At 39.5% G+C, this 19,499-nt stretch overlaps 7 non-coding genes across 7 annotated transcripts; 5 read left to right on the plus strand and 2 right to left on the minus strand.

The window, feature by feature from the left end:
* Positions 1 to 342: 342 nt before the first annotated feature.
* Positions 343 to 415, plus strand: trnak-cuu. The gene has a single exon. It is a non-coding gene; the product is annotated as a tRNA-Lys (tRNA).
* A 1,111-nt stretch (positions 416 to 1,526) lies between these two features.
* On the plus strand, positions 1,527 to 1,597 carry trnak-cuu. Its single transcript has one exon. It is a non-coding gene; the product is annotated as a tRNA-Lys (tRNA).
* A 1,198-nt stretch (positions 1,598 to 2,795) lies between these two features.
* On the plus strand, positions 2,796 to 2,868 carry trnak-uuu. The gene has a single exon. It is a non-coding gene; the product is annotated as a tRNA-Lys (tRNA).
* A 6,515-nt stretch (positions 2,869 to 9,383) lies between these two features.
* On the minus strand, positions 9,384 to 9,598 carry LOC117940499. Its single transcript, XR_004655768.1, has one exon. It is a non-coding gene; the product is annotated as a small nucleolar RNA U3 (small nucleolar RNA).
* A 5,034-nt stretch (positions 9,599 to 14,632) lies between these two features.
* On the minus strand, positions 14,633 to 14,705 carry trnaa-agc. The gene has a single exon. It is a non-coding gene; the product is annotated as a tRNA-Ala (tRNA).
* Positions 14,706 to 17,467: 2,762 nt separating this feature from the next.
* trnal-cag lies at positions 17,468 to 17,550 on the plus strand. The gene has a single exon. It is a non-coding gene; the product is annotated as a tRNA-Leu (tRNA).
* A 1,504-nt stretch (positions 17,551 to 19,054) lies between these two features.
* Positions 19,055 to 19,126, plus strand: trnaa-ugc. Its single transcript has one exon. It is a non-coding gene; the product is annotated as a tRNA-Ala (tRNA).
* The last annotated feature ends 373 nt before the right edge of the window (positions 19,127 to 19,499 follow it).

A 19,499-nucleotide genomic window follows, 5' to 3' on the forward strand; every position in this document is an offset into this window, starting at 1 on the left:
TCTGAAGGCAAAAGGGGGTCCAACCCGTTACTAGCATGGGGTACCTAATAAAGTGGCCGGTGAGTGTACATACATACAATATACATGAAATAATAATAATTATAATAACAAAATATAAGAACTGCATCTCTAGAACTGCATCTTTACATTCTAGAACTTCAACATAACATTGTAGAACTGCAGCTTAACATTCTAGAAATTAAAGCTAACATTGTAGAATGGCCCCTTAACATTCTTGAACTTCAACCTAACATTCTAGAACTGCCAAGTAACATTCTAGAACTGTAACATTTCAGAACTTTCAAGTAAAATTTTTGGACCGCAACTCAAAACTTGTTTCGTGCCTGGCTAGCTCAGTCGGTAGAGCATGAGACTCTTAATCTCAGGGTCGTGGGTTCAAGCCCCATGTTGGGCGGTGGTGTTTTAGAGAGTGGGAATCCCTGATTTCTGCACAGTATCAGGTGGCTGTATTGGGGTGGATCGGCTGTCAATCGCAAAATTAGCAGTGCCATCCCAGGGTAAAAATCCCTGTAATTTACCAGACTAAAATTTGCCTGCATTCTACTATCATGGCCTGTGCTGACCTCCTGCTCCTCAGATCGGACTAAAGTCTTGTGACAATGCATGTTCAAATTCTAATACTGCAACCTATTGTTCTAGAACTGCAACGTAACATTCTAGAACTGCAGCTTAACATTCTAGAACTACAATGTAACATTTTAGAACTGTAAGTAACATTTTAGGACCGGAACTCTTAAAATTCTACAACTTCGACCTATTGTTCCAGAACTGCAAGTTAACATTCCAGGACTGCAGGCTAATATTCTTGAACTTCGACCTAACATTCTAGATGGACAGTTTAACATTTTAGGACCATGACTCTTAAAATTCTAAAACTACAACCTGTTGTTCTACAACTGCAACTTAACATACCAGAACTGCAGCTTAACATTCTTGAACTTAAACCTAACATTCTAGAACTGAATATTAGCATTCTAGAACTCAAACCTAACATTCTAGAACTACAACATAGCATTGTAGAATTGTAAGTAACATTTTAGGACCATAACTCTTAAAATTCAAAAACTACATCTTATTGTTCTAGAACTGCAACTTAACATTCCAGAACTGCAGTTAAACATTCTAAAACTTAAATCTAACTTTCTAGAACTGCAGCTTACCATTCTCGAACTACAATGTGACCTTTTAGGACTATGAGCAACCTTTTGGGAACCCAACTTATAAAAATTCTTAAACCTCAACCTATTCTTCTTGAATTGCAACTCAAATTTCTAGATTGAAAGCTTAACTTTCTAGAACTGCATCTTTACATTCTAGAACTTCAACATAACATTCTAGGACTGCAGCTTAACATTCTAGAAATTAAAGCTAACATTGTAGAATGGCCGCTTATCATTCTTGAACTTCAACCTAACATTCTAGAACTGCCAATTAACATTCTGAAACTGTAACATTTCAGAACTTTCAAGTAAAATTTTTGGACAGCAACTCACACCTTGAGATGTGCCTGGCTAGCTCAGTCGGTAGAGCATGAGACTCTTAATCTCAGGGTCGTGGGTTGGAGCCACGTTGGGCGGTGGTGTTTTAGAGAGTGGGAATCCCTGAGTTCTGCATAGTATCAGGTGGCTGTATTGGGGTGGATCGGCTGTCAATGGCAAGATTAGCAGTTCCATCCCAGTGTAAAAATCCCTGTAATTTACCAGACTGAAATGTGCCTGCATTCTACTATCATGGCCTGTGCTGACCTCCTGCTCCTCAGATCAAACTAAAGTCTGGTGACAATTCATGTTCAAATTCTAAAACTTCAACCTATTGTTCTAGAACTGCAACTTAACATTCTAGAACTGCAGTTTAACAACCTAGAACTACAATGTAACATTTTAGAATTGCAATTAACATTTTAGGACTGGAACTCTTAAAATTCTACAACTTCAACCTATTGTTCCAGAACTGCAAGTTAACATTCCAGAACTGCAGGCTAACATTCTTGAACTTTGACCTAACATTTTAGATTGACAGGCTTAACATTTTAGGACCATGACTCTTAAAATTCTAAAACTACAACCTATTGTTCTACAACTGCGATTTAACATTCCAGAACTGCAGCTTAACATTTTAGGACCATGACTCTTAAAATTCTAAAACTACAACCTATTGTTCTACAACTGCGATTTAACATTCCAGAACTGCAGCTTAACATTCTTGAACTTAAACCTAACATTCTAGAACTGGATATTAGCATTCTAGAACTCAAACCTAACATTCTAGAACTACAACATAGCATTGTAGAACTGTAAGTAACGTTTTAGGACCATAACTCTTAAAATTCAAAAACTACATCTTATCGTTCTAGAACTGCAACTTAACATCCCAGAATTGCAATTAAACATTCTAGAACTTAAACCTAACTTTCTAGATCTGTAGCTTACCATTCTAGAACTACAATGTAACCTTTTAGGACTGTGAGCAACCTTTTGGGAGCGCAACTTATAAAAATTCTAAAACCTCAACCCATTCTTCTTGAATTGCAACTCAAATTTCTGGAATGAAAGCTTAACTTTCTAGAACTGCATCTTTACATTCTAGAACTTCAACATAACAATCTAGAACTGCAGCTTAACATTCTAGAAATTAAAGCTAACATTGTAGAATGGCCGCTTAACATTCTTGAACTTCAACCTAACATTCTAGAACTGCCAAGTAACATTCTAGAACTATAACATTTCAGAACTTTCAAGTAAAATTTTTGGACCGCAACTCAACACTTGTGGGGTGCCTGGCTAGTTCAGTCGGTAGAGCATGAGACTTTTAATCTCAGGGTCGTGGGTTCGAGCCCCACATTGGGCGGTGGTGTTTTAGAGAGTGGTAATCTCTGAGTTCTGCACAGTATCAGGTGGCTGTATTGGGGTGGATCGGCTGTCAATCGCAAGATTAGCAGTTCTATCCCAGTGTAAAAATCCCTGCAATTTACCAGACTAAAATGTCCCTGCATTCTACAATCATGGCCTTAAATCCTGTTCCTCAGATTGAACTAAAGTCTGGTGATAATGCAGGTTCAAATTCTAAAACTTCAACCAATTGTTCTAGAACTGCAACTTAACATTCCAGTACTGCAGCTTAAAATAAAGTTGAGGTTTATTTGCATTAATCCAAAATAAAGTTAATGTGTACATATGCATTAATCAAAAAGAAAGTTGATGTGTATATGCATGAATCAAAAAGAAAGTTGATGTGTATATGCATTAATAAAAAAGAAAGTTGATGTGTATATGCATTATTTAAAAAGAAAGTTGATGTGTATATGCATAAATAAAAAAGAAAGTTGATGTGTATATGTATTAGTAAGTAGACCTTGTGGCGCAACGGCAGACTGTCAGTAGGAATAGACCTTTGGTTGTAAGAAAACTTGTTTAATTTGTTATGAATCTTTTTTGTAATTTTACATATGTTTAAAAATATCAGAAAACATATCAATATTGCAGTATTCATAATCAATATTGCAATATCACATTTTGTCAACATTGTGCAGCCCTAGTGTGTGTGTGTGGGTGTTGGGAGTGGGGCTGCTAAATGTCAAGGGCTGGGAGGAGATAGATGCAGAACAACGTGGTAGTACTGTGTGTGTGTGTGTGTGTGTGTGTGTGTGTGTGTGTGTGTGTGTGTGTGTGTGTGTGTGTGTGAGAGAGAGAGAGACAAATATAAAAGCTTCAAGTAGACTCTAATAATATTATAATATTGTTTCTTCCACTTATTAAAATATCTGACTTTTTGCCACTATCTGTTTCTGCTTCTCTACAATATTTATAGAGTGTGATTTGTAAAATACCAAACGTCACCTACATCACATAAAAAAACTACCTCTGTCCCTGTTCTGTTTTTAAAGACACAACATTAGGTTTTTCAATCAGATCAATAGTCAAACTGGAAATGTCCCTGTGTTTCTCCATTTTCAGGGATTATGTTCCCAGTTTTGATCTCAGACGTCTGGTGACTTTATATCATATCAGAATATTGTATTACTGCCTACTATGAATATTAAAATACGCCTAACCATGTGTCCTGTATCATAGCTACATTTGCAGCAAAAGAGCGAGTAAAAATCAGTTCTGCATTCAGTGAGGTATGATGTATTAAACGCGCTGACAGCTCATTGCACCTGCCAAACACGTTCCACTAAGTGGAGCGGGTGGCCGATCCAAGATGGCGGCCCCATGGCTCGTCAGCGCCAGTAGGCAGTAGCGGTCGATGCGGCATCTGCTCTTTATATGTCCATGGTCATAACTGACAAATAACTTGTGGAAGTTTCCTTGCGGGCGTGCCATTTTCCGCGCCACGATGCCAATCAAGCAGTTCAACGCATACTCTAGACTGTTGCGATGTGACGACCGCGAGTTGAGAGCTGTCCGCCGAGCCTCAGACAAACTGGCGGCCGTACGAGAGGTGTGGGACGAGTGGACGCGGCAGCTGCCTCGCCTCTAGGGATGAGCCAAATACTCGGCTGAAACGAGTATCCGGTACGGATAAAGCACTTTGGCAGAGTACAAATATTATACGAGTAATGCGAGTCAATATCTATACTCGGATTGGATAAGTCTCCACTGACTGTGTCTCCGTTCGGTGGTAGGCTAGTCACAGTGCTAGTCACAGCGCCTCTCCAATACACTATTGTGTGATAGGCTAGTCCCAGCGTCCCTCCCCTACACTATTCTGTGATAGGCTAGTCCCAGCGCCCCTCCCTACACACACAGATTCCTCCTGTTGTTGTGTCCCACCTGCTGTTCTCACACACGCTCAGGACACCCAGAAGTGAACAGCTTCCTCCCTCAGGTCCGCTGGGCTTTTCTGTTAACATTTAGGGTTTCTTCAGCTTCAGGTTTGTTTTATACTTCGGTTCAAACTAGTACTTAGTAACCAGGAGACTTCTGGTAACCGTGGGGATTGTTCAGACATAGTGCTTGGTAGAATGCGACTCGGGTTGCATCTCTGCCGTCGGATTTTTTTAATTTTTTTTTTAAACTGCCTGCTGGCTCTTACCAGTTTTTTTGAGTGTCTGAAACTTTCTTGCTGTGTTTTATAAAAAAATAAATAAAAGGCAGTTGCGGTATAAATAAATAATATTACAAATTAAGATACACACACAAACACATTCCAATCAAAGAGCGGAATTGCATTTGTTAGTGTCTAAACAACTCAACTTCTCGTTTTCTTTCAATGTCCTAATTTACCGTTTGACCTGATTTTGACCCCCCAGGACAAACTCCACAAAGAAAATGTAAATCTATAAAGAGCCAAATGAAGAGTAATTATCATTTCGACATGTGTGTAAAGTCATCTAAGCCTCTAAGTGTCAGTCAACTACAGCAATAATCAAGCTCTTGTTTGCTTGTTTTTCTGTTTTTGCTTGCTAAGCATCTTTCCTTGAAAAAAAAATTTGTCCCTGAAGGACAGAATGAGCAGTGCTAGTTAGACCATCCATAACATTTTCATTTGTTAGTCAACAATCAGGGAAAGCGGGAAAATATCAGTAGAGTTGATATTCAGAGTTCCCACTATGCTTTCACAACAACAAGGCCCTACTGCTACCAAGTGGCGTTGATCTTATAGTGGTTAGTACTCTGCGTTGTGGCGCAGCAGCCCCTGTTCGAATCCGGGTCACAGCAACTTTGTAAAGCTAGTTCTCTGTTATGCCTCCAAATTGTTCTTGATTCATTTTACATTGATAGAAACTGGACAGCTTAGGATAAAGGTCCTGCAGGAGGCCCCACATTTTGGACTACAACAAAGATTTGACTGGCTTTCTGTACACTTGCCAACAAAGATCCACACTGTTTGCATAGAATGGTGTGGGAAGCCAGGTACTCCCAATGCTCTCTGAACGTAGGGCTAGTGGGGCAATGGGTAATGTGTCTGGCTACAGATCACAAGATGTTAGGGTTGACTCCTGGATAGTTTGTTCTGTCCTTCAGCTAATTACTTGATACTCATTTCCAAGTTTACTCCTGTACAACCTGTCTATCACAGTAAATTTACACATATGAGGAGCCGAATGATGCGTAAATATCTTTTCAACAAGTGCTAAAACAGCTCTAAATCCTTCAATTTAACTTAAGCACAGCTATCATCAAGCTTTCTCTCTTGTTTCTTTAGAATCAGCAATACCAGATAAACTATCCCTGGAATTGTCAGATGTTACTCATCAATTAGGGGAACTTAGAAAATAGCAGCATAATTGTGGATCCGATTTCCGACTATGCTATCACAACAACGCAGCGATTTCAATACCAAATGGTCGTGATCTTATAGTGCTTGGTACTCTGCGTTGCGGTGGCTGCAGCAACCTTGGTAGGAATCTGGGTCACGGCACCTGTGAGAAGCTACTTTTCTGTTGTTTCTTTGAATTACCACATCTTCTGCTTTACTTCACATTGATAGAAACTGGACAGCTTAGCCTAGAAGTCCCGCAAGAGTCCCCAAATTTTGGACTGTAACAAACGTTTAACTGGCCTTCTACACCCTTGCCAACAAAGATCACAACTGTTTGCATACAATGGTGTCAAAACGTAGCTATTGCTAATACTGAATGTAGGGCTAGTGGCGCAATGGATAACACGTCTGACTACGGATCAGAAGATTCTGAGTTCGACTCCTGGCTAGCTCGTAATGCTCTTGAGCGACTAAATCCCTGGTTTGTTATGTCCAACTTTACCCCCCAGTACAATCTCTTTGCCTGCTCCTGTGAGGCTCCCGCCTTGCCTTGCCTTACTGTGTGGCTGGGTTAAAAAAAAAAGAAAGGTTTTGCGTTGGTCTGTAACATTATAGGACATAGAACAATAACCATGTGGTTTGTTTAAGTGGTGTTGCCGTAGCTAACTGTATCGTGTGTTGACAATGCAAGGTAGGTGCTGCTAGTGAGTGAATTATGACAGAGTCAGGAGGGAAAAGTAAAGCTAAGCGCAAATATGAAGAGGAGCACAGGACATTTTTATCTGAGTGGGAGGAACTGTATTTTTTTGTGGAACAAAATGAGAAGCCTTTCTGCTTGATTTGCGAGACTTCGCTATCGCATTTTAAAGCATCAAACCTGAAGCGCCATTTCACCTCACTCCATGCTAACATCGCCCGGGATTTCCCCAAAGGCAGTGAACTCCGCAAGCACAAGGTAAACACGTTGAAACGGCAGTCAGAGAAGCAGACTCAACTTTTTCGAAAATTTGCAAAGCACTCAGAGACTCTCACGTTAGCATCATATCAGGTAGCATGGGAAATTGCTTGTGCTAAAAAGCCATACAGTGAAGGGGACATTGTGAAGACAATTCTCAAAGATGTCATCGCTATCCTCGCGCCTGAAAATGACAATTTAAAGCAGTCTATCAGACCTGCAGCTGTCAGGGCACACAATTGAACAGAGAACATCGGATATTAACAACTCCGTTGAAACACAGTTACATACCCCTGACCCCTGATTTTTTACCCTGAAAAACAATGAATGTGAATGTTGAGTAATGTTTTGGATTCAGGTCCAAATTTTGATATTTTATTGCAATGCAAAGGGTTAGGGTTAGGAGGGTTAGCATCGCTCCACTTACCTAGAGCGATGCAAAGCAGGGGTGGCCAACTAGTCAAGGAACAGCAAGAGACTTGGTATTTAAGAATACAAACTGACTATGTGACAGATGTGTAATGTCATGTCCTGCCTTTTGAAGCTCTAGCCAGGCGCCATTCCTCAGCTAAAACAATGAGTCATTCCAGTAAGTGAAAAGGAAACTCAGATCTACAAAGATAAATTTGATGAATGTGACTCCCTGATGGTCTAGTGGCTAGGATTCGGCGGCTCTCACCGCCGCGACTTCACACACTGGGCGAAGAATCTGTACTTTTACATACATTTTCCTGTTAAGTTTACAGATTTTGTAAATACAGAAAACACCATTAAATTACAAAAATAAACTGTGAATGTAAGGGACAACTAGCATGTGTGACACCACCTGTGGGAGTGGAACATGGTTGTGTAGAGATGGGCTTTCAAACAATGCATTTTTTGACATTTTGACATGTCACAGTAGGAAAAACAAAGGTATAAAAAAAATGAATTATGGCTCAACTCAAACTCAATTTACATTTTTACAGTAGACATAAGGCATTACAAAGTCAAGAAACTAGGTGTCATGGGTCCGCTGCTGTCTGTGTCTGTCTTCCCTTTCCCTTGTGTGTCTGTTTGTACGTCTGTCGTCCACAAGAGGTCACCATAGAGGAATCTGGTCCGGAGGCGTGGCCACACTTTGCCATCTGCCTTCCACACAGCTGCAACCCATCCTCATTACTCCAGCTCCACAGCTGCAATCTATCTCCATCATCCCATCTCCCCAGTATATTAACCCGGGCTGACCACCTCTTCAGCGCCAGTTCGTTGCTAACCCCTAAGTGGTAACTTGGCCAGTCTTTAGTGCACGGTGCTCACCTGCTATGCTATCGACTAACTTTGTTTTTGTTCTCGTCACAGTGTTTGTATCCCGCCGTTCATGTTGCAGTTTCCTCCAGACCCTCTCCTTGGAACCTTCATCCATACCTCCACCACCTGTACCTGTACCATGTGTGTTTTTGTTGGATAAAACCTTTTTCTTTACCGTCATCCTCTAGCCTGTGTTGTTTCTGTGTCTGGGTCCAACCCAACCCACTACACTAGGTGCTGATAGTGAAGGGCAAATGAAAATTTGGTGAAGCGCTGAACCACTATGAGGAATTGGTTTGAAAATGGGATGATTACTAGAAGCTTCAGTAACAGCGACCTCCTCTGGTGAAGGGCCAAGGCTGCATCGAAATGATCCCAACAAGATAGTGGACAGGAGGCTTTAGACTAGTGACACTCATGTGTACTAACAAAGGGATCCTATCCCGGCGGACTCCGGAGGCAGTGGCAAGATACCAACAGGCCCAAAGGCTTCCACCCTCTGCCGTGACAGAGGTAAAGCTAGGGAGACGTTCAGAGAAGACATGGAGAAGGACTTTTGGTCAGCACCAAGGAGCTTCTGGAAAACTCTCCGCCACCTCAGGATAGGGAAGCGAGGAATCATCCAAGCTGTGTACAGTAAGGATGGGACGTTGTTGACCTCAACTGAGGAGGTAATAGGTCGGTGGAAGGAGCACTTTGAGGAACTCCTAAATCCAGTTGACACGTCCTCTGTCTTAGAGGCAGAGGTGGAGGATGATGGGGGATTGTCGTCAATTTCCCTGGTGGAGGTCACTGAGGTAACCCTAACCTCTTTCAAGTAACACAGTCCACCATGGACAAGACAAACATTTCAGGATTGGCAATAACTGTAGTTATTATTTTTTCCACATTAGTTTTCCACACATCTACTAATACCACTCTGACCATAATCCCTTTCTCAATACTTCATAAGAAGCAAAGAAAAATCATCAATGACAGAGAGCATATGAAGTGAATCATTACTCTCTGTCAGTTTCATGCTCAGAAAGGAATTTCACGACTCATCATCGTGGTCAGCGAGACCAAACACTTTAGAAACACATTCCTCAAGTCAGAAACTCTAGAAATGATCCCTGAAAGTATAGTCTTGATTAGACTGAGGGAGGAAACTGCATCTCATTCACTGCAGAGTGACTGTCACTCAGGGAATTCAGTGTACCGTTCCACTACTTTAATACATGTCAATCAAGCTGAGCCTGTAAAGGCCACACAATCTGACTAGTCAAGTGGAAACACCTGTGTGAGTGGAACATGGATGTGTAGAGATGGCCTTTCAAACAATGCACCTTTTTGACATGTCAAAGTAGGAAAAGCAAAGGTAGAAATAAAAATGAATTATGGCTTAACTCAGTTTACATTTTTACACTAGACATAAGGCATTATAAAGTCAAGAAAGTAGGTGTTAACCTTTTCAAGTAACCTTGTTCTCCATGGACAAAACATACTTCAAGACTGACTATAACTTCAGTTAATTAGAAAGCTTGGCATGTTTTATTACCTTCACTCATGTTAATTTTCCACATATCTGCTATTACCACTCTGATCATATTCCCTTTCCCAATACTCGTTACGTGCTCCAGATGACTCTGAGGTGAGAAAATCTATTTAGATCTTTAAAGCCCATGTTGCAGGTTAAAAAGCACGTCACACTGGGGAGCGAAGTCTAAGCCTGGCACTAGAACTACAGCGACTGACTGGAATGAGGGAGAAGTGGAAAGGCCAACAGCCATATAATTACGAACCTGCCAGATATGAAAGGGCAAATGAAGAATTGTCAAGATTTTGGGGAAGTCTTCTTCATTTATGTCTTTCATTTAGTAATGCAGCAGTGCATACTTTGACTTTACTTTTTACTGTAAGTGAATAGCACCGCGTGAACGTCAACATTTTCTTTCTATCTAGTGACAGGGATCATGTCGTTAGTTCAGATAAGTACTGGTACACTTATCTAGATATAGGGATAGAATGCATCCCCACTAAGTTTATTTCTAAGCATTTACATCTTCCTCCGGTGAAAACGTGTCGCTGTTTTTGGCTGGTGCTTGTGTGTGTGGTCGCGAAGCTTTGGCGGAGAACTTGTGCTGTAGAGCCGCCAGTGGAGCAGCTCGCCCCATGATCAGCAGATCTGACGATGCCTAAATCCGTTTGTGACATTTCAGACAGGATCATGGTCCTCCCCAACCAGCACACACCAGTATTTGAATTGTTTATATTTACTTTATCATTCTTTTTAGACTGAGTCATATGAGAGGCTCCTTATCCCTAGACAACAAGTTCACTGCATACAGACAGGCTATAAAACGTCTTATGACAGTATCAAGACAATCATTTTGGGCAATTATAGCCATTCCCCTTGATTTCATATAATTTAAAGAAAACCAAACAAGATATGAGGGAGAATTTGTGGGAGGTGCTGCGTGAATATGGGGTTCTCGGGAATATCCCTTCCCAGGGCCATCCACTCTCTGTATGACCAAAGCGAGAGCTGTGTCCAGGTTCTTGTCAGTAAGTCGGACTCGTTCCAGGTGAGGGTTGGCCTCCGCCAGGGCTGTGCTTTGTCACCAATCCTGTTTGTAACATTTATGGACAGGATATCGAGGCGTAGTCGGGGCGGGGAGGGGTTGCAGTTCGGTGGGCTCGGGATCTCATCGCTGCTTTTTGCGGATGATGTGGTCCTGATGGCATCATTGGTCTGGGACCTTCAGCACTCCCTAGATCAGTTCGCAGCCGAGTGTGAAGCGGCTGGGATGAGGATCAGCACCTCTAAATCTGAGGCCATGGTTCTCAGCAGGAAACCGATGGAGTGCTTTCTTTGGGTAGGGAGTGAGTCCTTACCCCAAGTGAAGGAGTTTAAGTACCTTGTTGTCTTGTTCGCGAGTGAGGGGACCTTGGAGATTGAGATTGGTCGGAGAATCGGAGCAGCCGGTGAGGTATTACATTCCGTTTATCGCACCGTTGTGACGAAAAGAGAGCTGAGCCAGAAGGCAAAGCTCTCGATCTACCGGGCAATTTTTGTTCCTACCCTCACCTATGGTCATGAAGGCTGGGTCATGACCGAAAGAACGGCCAAAATGGGTTTCTTCAGGAGGGTGGCTGGCGTCTCCCTTAGAGATAGGGTGAGAAGCTCAGTCATCCGAGAGGAGCTCGGAGTAGAGCCGCTGCTCCTTCGCGTCGAAAGGAGCCAGTTGAGGTGGTTCTGGCATCTGGTAATGATGCCCCTGGCGCCTCCCTAGGGAGGTGTTCCAGGCACGTCCAGCTGGGAGGAGGCCTCGGGAAAGACCCAGGACTAGGTGGAGAGATTGTATCTCCAACCTGTCCTGGGAACGCCTCGGGATCCCCCAGTTGGAGCTGGTTGATGTGGCTCGGAAAAGGGAAGTTTGGGGTCCCTTACTGGAGCTGCTGCCCCCGCGACCCGATACCGGATAAGCGGATGAAGATGGATGGATGGATGGAATGAGATATGTTGATACATCATAATAAGAGTGTTAGAAATTATACAAACACCAATCCACTACCATTACCATTGCTACAGTAGGTACTAGTACTGCACATTTGAGCAACTCAATGACAATATATGTTTACTCCAGATGTAGTGTAGCAAAGAAGTGACTGGTATTACTGTGTACCCCTATGGTTGGTTTATGGCTTCCCTAAAAAATACTGAATTATATTTTTACTAGGACGTGGGTTAACAGTAAAGACATGTCTTTTCAGAAAACAGTAATGTTTGGTTAAACAACAATGAACAGACTGTAATTTAACATATGTTCTTTTTATTTGAGAACAAAGCTCAGAATTTTAAAATAAATCCAAATGGAAGTTTATAAGGAAGGAGCAGGTTGGAGCAAAGTCAATACTTTACAGATTACGATTAGCTCAGAACTCTATAAAACATTTTCACAGTAGGCTCAACAGTACACTCGGGCTACTATTCATTTAACTTAACGTCATAAATGAAAATAATGTCCAGGATCTCCGGGAAAAGAAACAATATGCGTGTCTCCATTTCAAACATCACTACAGGTTGATTGTGGGCGACAACGCTGTTGTGGTTAGATTGTCGAAACTCTACTGCCAAAGTTGCTGGCTGGCTTCGCGACGTTAGCTATATCCACTAGCATCCGTACAGGCTACCTATAGCCAGTTAGCTTTGTGTGTAACATAACAAAAACCCACCGATCTCGTGGGAGCGAAGCTTTCTATTTCATTCAATACAATTATGATACAAAAGGTGCACTAATGCCACATGTATGATGTTGACAACATGGACGCATATATAGGCAACACCAAAGGCAGTCGTAATATTTACCTAGCAGGCTAGGCTAACGCTGTTGTGCTAACGTCCGGCAGCGTAGCTAGCTGTCTAAACTTGTGAAAAGCCAAACAACATCCCCGTCTAAGCTGTGTTTCACTTTCCTTCCGATAGTATTATAAATATAATAAAGTCACATGGACTCAGTTGAGACCGTAGACTGTTAATATTAAAAGACCAGAAGCCACATTAGGCCAGACCAGGGGCAAATTCAACGCAGGCGGCTCTGTTTGCTCCCCAAGGTGACGTCATGCAATGCATTGTGGGGGGAAAAAAGAAACACTGTAAATAGTGCCTACTTTTCGTATCATAGTCAGTTTTGCGATATCCGACACCATCAAATACAATGGATAACAGTTCAAATATTTACTACCAACAAGCAAATTGCACAAATTCGTTGTATAATTAAACCTGCAACATGGGCTTTAAGTTTTGTTGCATGAATGTTTTATTTTGAAAGAGTGTAAAACCATTTCCTAATAAAACAGGTTGAGCTATCGGAGGTTTATTCATAAAGTGCGTGTGTGTGTGTGTGTGTGTGTGTGCGTTTGAGTGTGCGTATGTGTGTGCGTGTATGTCAAAAAAAAACAATGATTCAGTTTAAATTATATTTTCATCCACAAATTAACTTTAGTCTTCAAAGCCTCATAGTAACTCATAGTATAGTACGTCAAAATATTCATAAAAAGTCAGTGTATAGTATGTCAAAAAAGTCATAAAGAGTCATAGTATAACGTGTCAAAAATTCATAAAAGTCATAGTATAGTATGACAAAATATGCATAAAATGTCATAAAAAGTCATAATATAGTATATCAAAAAGTCATAGTTTAGTATGACAAAAATTCACAAAATGTCATAGTATAACATATCGAAATATTTATAAAAAGTCAGAGTTTAGTATGACAAAACAATCATGAAAGTCATAGAATAAAATCTCCAAAAAGTCATACTATAGTAGGTCGAAATATTCCTAAAAAGTCTTAGTGTAGTATGTCGTCACAAGTCCAAATTTATAGTTCTTGTTGTAAAACAAGAATGGTCGATGTGGCTCGAAAAAAAAGTTTGGGGTCCCCTACTGGAGCTGCTGCCCCCGCGACCCGATACCGGATAAAGCGGATGAAGATCGATGGATGGATGGAAAAATTCATAAAATTTCATAAAAATTCATAGTAGAGCATGTCAAAAAAAATTATAAAAGTCATAGCATAGTATGACAAAAATTCATAAAATGTCATAAAAAGTCATAGTATAGTATGTCAAAAAATTCATATGTATGACAAATATTCATAAAAAGTCAAAAAAAGTCATGCTATGTCGAGATATTCATAAAAGTCATTGTCTAGTATGCCGAAAAAAACATGAAAAGTCATATTGTAGTATGTCAAAATATTTATAAAAATTCATAGTATAGTTGTCAAAAAAGTCATAAAAAGTCATAGTATAGTAAGTCAAAGTATTCCTAAAAAGTTGTAGTGTAGTATGTCGTAACAAGTCCAAATTTATAGTTCTTGTTGTAAGACAAGAATAATTTAAAGTCCTCTTAATCTAGAGAATGCAGGCATTGATCCTACCTCTCTTATGCTAAGCAAGTGCTCTACCATTTGAGCTAATTCCCCTTTTCAAAAAACTCATAGTATGTTGAAAAAAGTCATAGTATAGTATGTAAAAAAAATCATAAAAGTCATAGTATAGTATGACAAAAAAATCATGAAAGTCATAGTTTAGTATGACAAAAAAATCATGAAAGTCATAGTATAATGATATATATGTATAGTTCTTGTTGTAAAACAAGAAGAATCTGAAGCCCTCTGGAGAATGCGGGCATTGATCCCGCTACCTCTCGCATGCTAAGCAAGCGCTCTACCATTTGAGCTAATTCCCCTTCTCAAAAAATACATAGTATAGTATGTCGAAAATTCATAAAAAGTCATGGTATAGCATGTCAAAAAAATTCATAGTATAGTATGACTAATATTCATAAAAAGTCAAAAAAGTCATGCTATGTCAAGAAATTCTTAAAAAGTCGTAGTATGTCGAAATATTCATAAAAGTCATTGTTTAGTATGTCGAAAAAAACATGAAAAGTCATATTGTAGTATGTCGAAATATTTATAAAAATTCATAGTATAGTTGTCAAAAAATTCATAAAATGTCATATTATAGTAAGTCAAAATATTCCTAAAAAGTCGTAGTGTAGTATGTCGTAACAAGTCCAAATTTATAGTTCTCGTTGTAAGACAAGAAGAATTTAAAGTCCTCTTAATCTAGAGAATGCAGGCATTGATCCCGCTACCTCTCTTATGCTAAGCAAGTCTTCTACCATTTGAGCTAATTCCCCTTTTACAAAAAAAAGGCATAGTATAGTATGTGAAGAACTCATAAATATCCATAAAAAGTCATGGTATAGCATATCGAAAAATTTCATAAAATGTCATAATATAATATGTCGAAAATTCAAAAAAGTCATAGTATAGTATGACAAAAATTCATGAAATGTCATAAAAAGTCATAGTATAGTTTGTCGAAAATATCATAAAAAGTCATAATATAGTATGACAAAAATTCATAAAAGTCATAGTATAACATGTTGAAAATGTATACAAAGTCATAAAAAGTCATAGTATAGTATGTAGAAATATTCATAAAAGTCATAGTGTAGTATGATGAAAAATGTAGAAAAAGTCATAGTATACTATGCCAAAAATTCATAATAAGTCATAGTATGTCAAAACATTCTTTAAAAGTTGTAAAATGTCCTATTATGTCGAAATATTCATAAAAGTCATTGTTTAGTATGTTGAAAAAAACACTAAAAGTCATACTGTAGTATGTCGAAATATTTATAGAAATTCATAGTAGGCTATTGTTGTCAAACAATTTATAAAAAGTCATAAAAAGTCATAGTATGGTATGTCGAAATATTCCTAAAAAGCCATAGTATAGTATGTCAAAACTTCATAAAAATTCCTAAAAAGTCATAGTATAGTGTGTCGAAAATTCATAAAAAGTCATGGTATAGTATGTTGAAAAAATTCATAGTTTAGTATGTCGAAATATTCATAAAAGTCATAGTATAATATGTCAAAAAATTCACAAAAGGTCATAGTATAGTATGTCAAAAAAAATAAAAGTCATGGTATAGTATGTCAAAAATTCATAAAAAGTTGTAGTATTACATGTCGAAAATTCATAAGAGTCATAGTATAGTATGTCAAAAATTCATAAAAAGTTGTAGTATTACATGTCGAAAATTCTTAAGAGTCATAGTTTAGTATGACAAAATATTCATAAAATGTCATAAAAAGTCATGGTATAGTCATAGTATAGTATCTCAAAATATTCCTAAAAAGTCGTAGTATAGTATGTCTTAACAAGTCCAAATTTATAGTTCTTGTTGTAAAGCAAGAAAAATAAATGTCAGTTGTCTGTTAAAGAATGCCTTTCATTGTAGCAGGATTCGAACCCGCACAGGGAGACCCCAATGGATTTCTAGCCCATCGCCTTAACCGCTCGGCCACGACAACCTGAAAAGCAGTGTTTTACCTGTTTGCACAAATGTTCATAAACTTTTCTATTGGTTTGTAGTAGTTACTAGACACGGTCAAAGTGCAAAAGTGCAGTAGTGCGCTGCCTGTGTCTGTGGATCCTTGTGGAGGCAGCTTGATTGATTGATATGCTGATCATTTTTTTCAGGACAAACTGGATTATTAGAATATTTGGGCTGCAGGGAGGGCACTTGAATGTTAAAAATGGTTGTAGGACCTTAAAGACAAATAAATAAATAAAACGGAACATGAATCTTCCAGATAAGTAATGATATCACAGACAGAGCAGTAAAACCTAAGCCATTTTCCACTCTATAACACTTCTCATATGTCTTGGGAGTCACAGTGTGAAGAAATAATCATCATAACTAAAATACATACATTTTTTCGAAAAAAGTCCAGACGCTTCTGCCCTCATGACATTTACTTATGCCATTTACTTATAATAATGACATATGTATTGATATTACACCCACAGCAATGCTACACAAACATTTGTGTTGTCTAAAACAGTTCTCCTATATGCAAAAAAAAACCTAATAAAGATTATAACTCATATAAAGCACATACTATTTACATTTCTTCAAATAAGGCCCAAATATATCCCAAATCTCAAACTAGTGGGGCCATATTCCTCAATAAAACGGTAGATATCTATCTTGTTCCGCTATAGCATCTTATATCGCATACTAGACTAGTGTGACCATAGTGTGACTGGAAAGATGGACCTCTATAGGACTCCATACTCTTTGTGTGACGTTGTCTCCCATACATGGGCATATTACTTCCTTTTCTTCCGTAAACAGAGGGCAGACACGGAGCCGGGAGCTAGTGGCATAAATAAGAAAAAACGCTATGAATTATGGACATAAACTGTATTGCACATTCCCTTCACATCCCGCTCAATGTATTGCCATTGTCAAGAACATTGCCACCCTGGTGACTTTCTTCCATGTCTCCATGAACGCCCATATATTTGGGCTGACAGTTGAGAAACCTTCCCTTGTTAACTATGACATGCAAACTACTAAATCATGACATGTTTAATTTACTATATTATAATTTTTGAGACAGGTCCTACTGAGCAGTTGTTGAATCTGTCAGGATGGCCGAGCGGTCCAAGGCGCTGCGTTCAGGTCGCAGTCTCCACTGGAGGCGTGGGTTCAAATCCCACTTCTGACAACTAGTGTTTTTCTGAGACATGATGTTGGGAATAATGAACTTTGCAGTTCTTTGTTTTAATGTGAGATCCATTGGAGTCTCCCCACGCAGGTTTAAATCCTGCCTACAAAACCACTGACACAGCTTAGTACACCAAATTGCAGATGTGCCTTTAAGACCAATGTTGTGTTATCTCTGGAAGGTACTCCAGAGTTAACAGGTGCTGTTAGCAACCCGAGTCCACCCATGTATCTCTTAGTGTTTAATTTCAGTCTGTGTTACAAGATTTTTCAGCAGAAAGGCAACAGGTGTGTTACTTTTCGACTATGATTTATATCATTAGCAGTGCAAGCATTTAGCGCAGTTGTATTTGCAGGTTTTGAAGACATATACAACATTAACATTACATGTTTTACCAAGGTTTCTTCTTTTATTCCGTGATATTTAAACTTCCTTGCGGGAGTCATCCCAAAAGGATTAATTAAGATAAGTCTATCTAAAAAAAAATTTAAAAAAAATGTGAAAATCTTCAGGGGATGTAGCTATTGGCTTTTTCCTTGCAAAGGTTTTTTTTCCAACAACAATAACAAGCATATCGTTAGTTACGGTGCCTGTGTTTGTCACGATGTGGAGAGCCGATGCTAGCAGGTAGTGTGGCCGAGTGGTCCAAGGTGCGGGATTAAGGCTCCAGTCTTTCTGGAGGTGTGGGTTTAAATCCCACCACTGCCATTTGCATCTATTACATAGCTGGAAGGCAACTCATGTGATGTCTTACAGCTGTGTCAATTGGGCTGAATTTGGTGAAGTAAATCAATCCATCACTTTGCTGAGATTGTTCCTTGTTAACCTGAGGTTCAACGATTGGTGAAATCTTCCTTTCCAGCACTTGTGTTAACAAATAATTGTGTTAATCTCCATATTAATCAAAATCCTCATGATTATCACTTTGGCGAATATTGTGCCGCCCAAAGAGATCTAATATTTTATCAAACCAGGTTGGGCAAGTAACCTTTCTGCTGACTTCTTGTAAAATAAAGCAAGTAACATCACTCAAAGAAAGCTACTTTGATGGCTGGGAATCAAACCCAGATCAACTACTTGGAAGGCAGCTATGTTCTCCACTATACCACCATTGCTGGGCAATAAAATGTTAACTTCCAATGTTGTCATACATCTGGGCATTGAGACTGAAAGTGCGGTCTATCACTGAGCTCCAGCCCCTTATGATTCAGACATTCCCTCCAGGGGGTACTATGTTATCACATTCACAAGAATGGGAAGTGCGTTCATATACCAGATGTGGAAAGTTGAAAGGCTGATTTCCCCCCCCCCCAATAATGTGGCTTAAAACGAGGTTCAACCAAGATTTGAACTCACATCGCTGGATTCAGAGTCCAGAGTGCTAACCATCACTCCATGGATCCTTTAAAAGTGGTGCTAGTGTTTGCTCGGCAGTTTCTTTCATGAGATCCACATGCGTGATATTGAAGGCACACAAAAATCACAACAGATCTTAATTTGCTCAGGGGATGTAGCTCAGTGGTAAAGCTCATGCTTTGCATGTATGAGGTCCTGGGTTCAATCCCCGGCATTTCCAGCAAGTGTTGTTTTCCTGACTCTAGAAGAGCGCTTATTCTGATAATAGAAAATATTACAGCAGTAATCAAAAGACAATAAATTGGATGTTTAACTTAAAAAGTGTCTACCAACTCTGCACTTAACCCATGTCCTGCTATACTCAACAAGAAAAAAGGATTTGAGAATATTTTTATAGCACAGTGTTGTGGGTTGTAGTGACCTCCTTGTGTTCATGGTAATTAATGCAAAAAGCAGTCTCATTGTCCAGATGTGTTGCAAGATTTGCAGTGAGCAGTGCATTGCCCAGTGATGGTGGTATAGTTGTCAGCATAGCTACCTTCCAAGCAGTTGACCGGTGTTGGATTCTCAGCCATCGCAGTAGCTTTCTTTAA

The sequence above is a fragment of the Etheostoma cragini genome, unplaced genomic scaffold (genome assembly GCF_013103735.1).
Source record: "Etheostoma cragini isolate CJK2018 unplaced genomic scaffold, CSU_Ecrag_1.0 ScbMSFa_2638, whole genome shotgun sequence".
NCBI classification, from domain to species: domain Eukaryota; kingdom Metazoa; phylum Chordata; class Actinopteri; order Perciformes; family Percidae; genus Etheostoma; species Etheostoma cragini.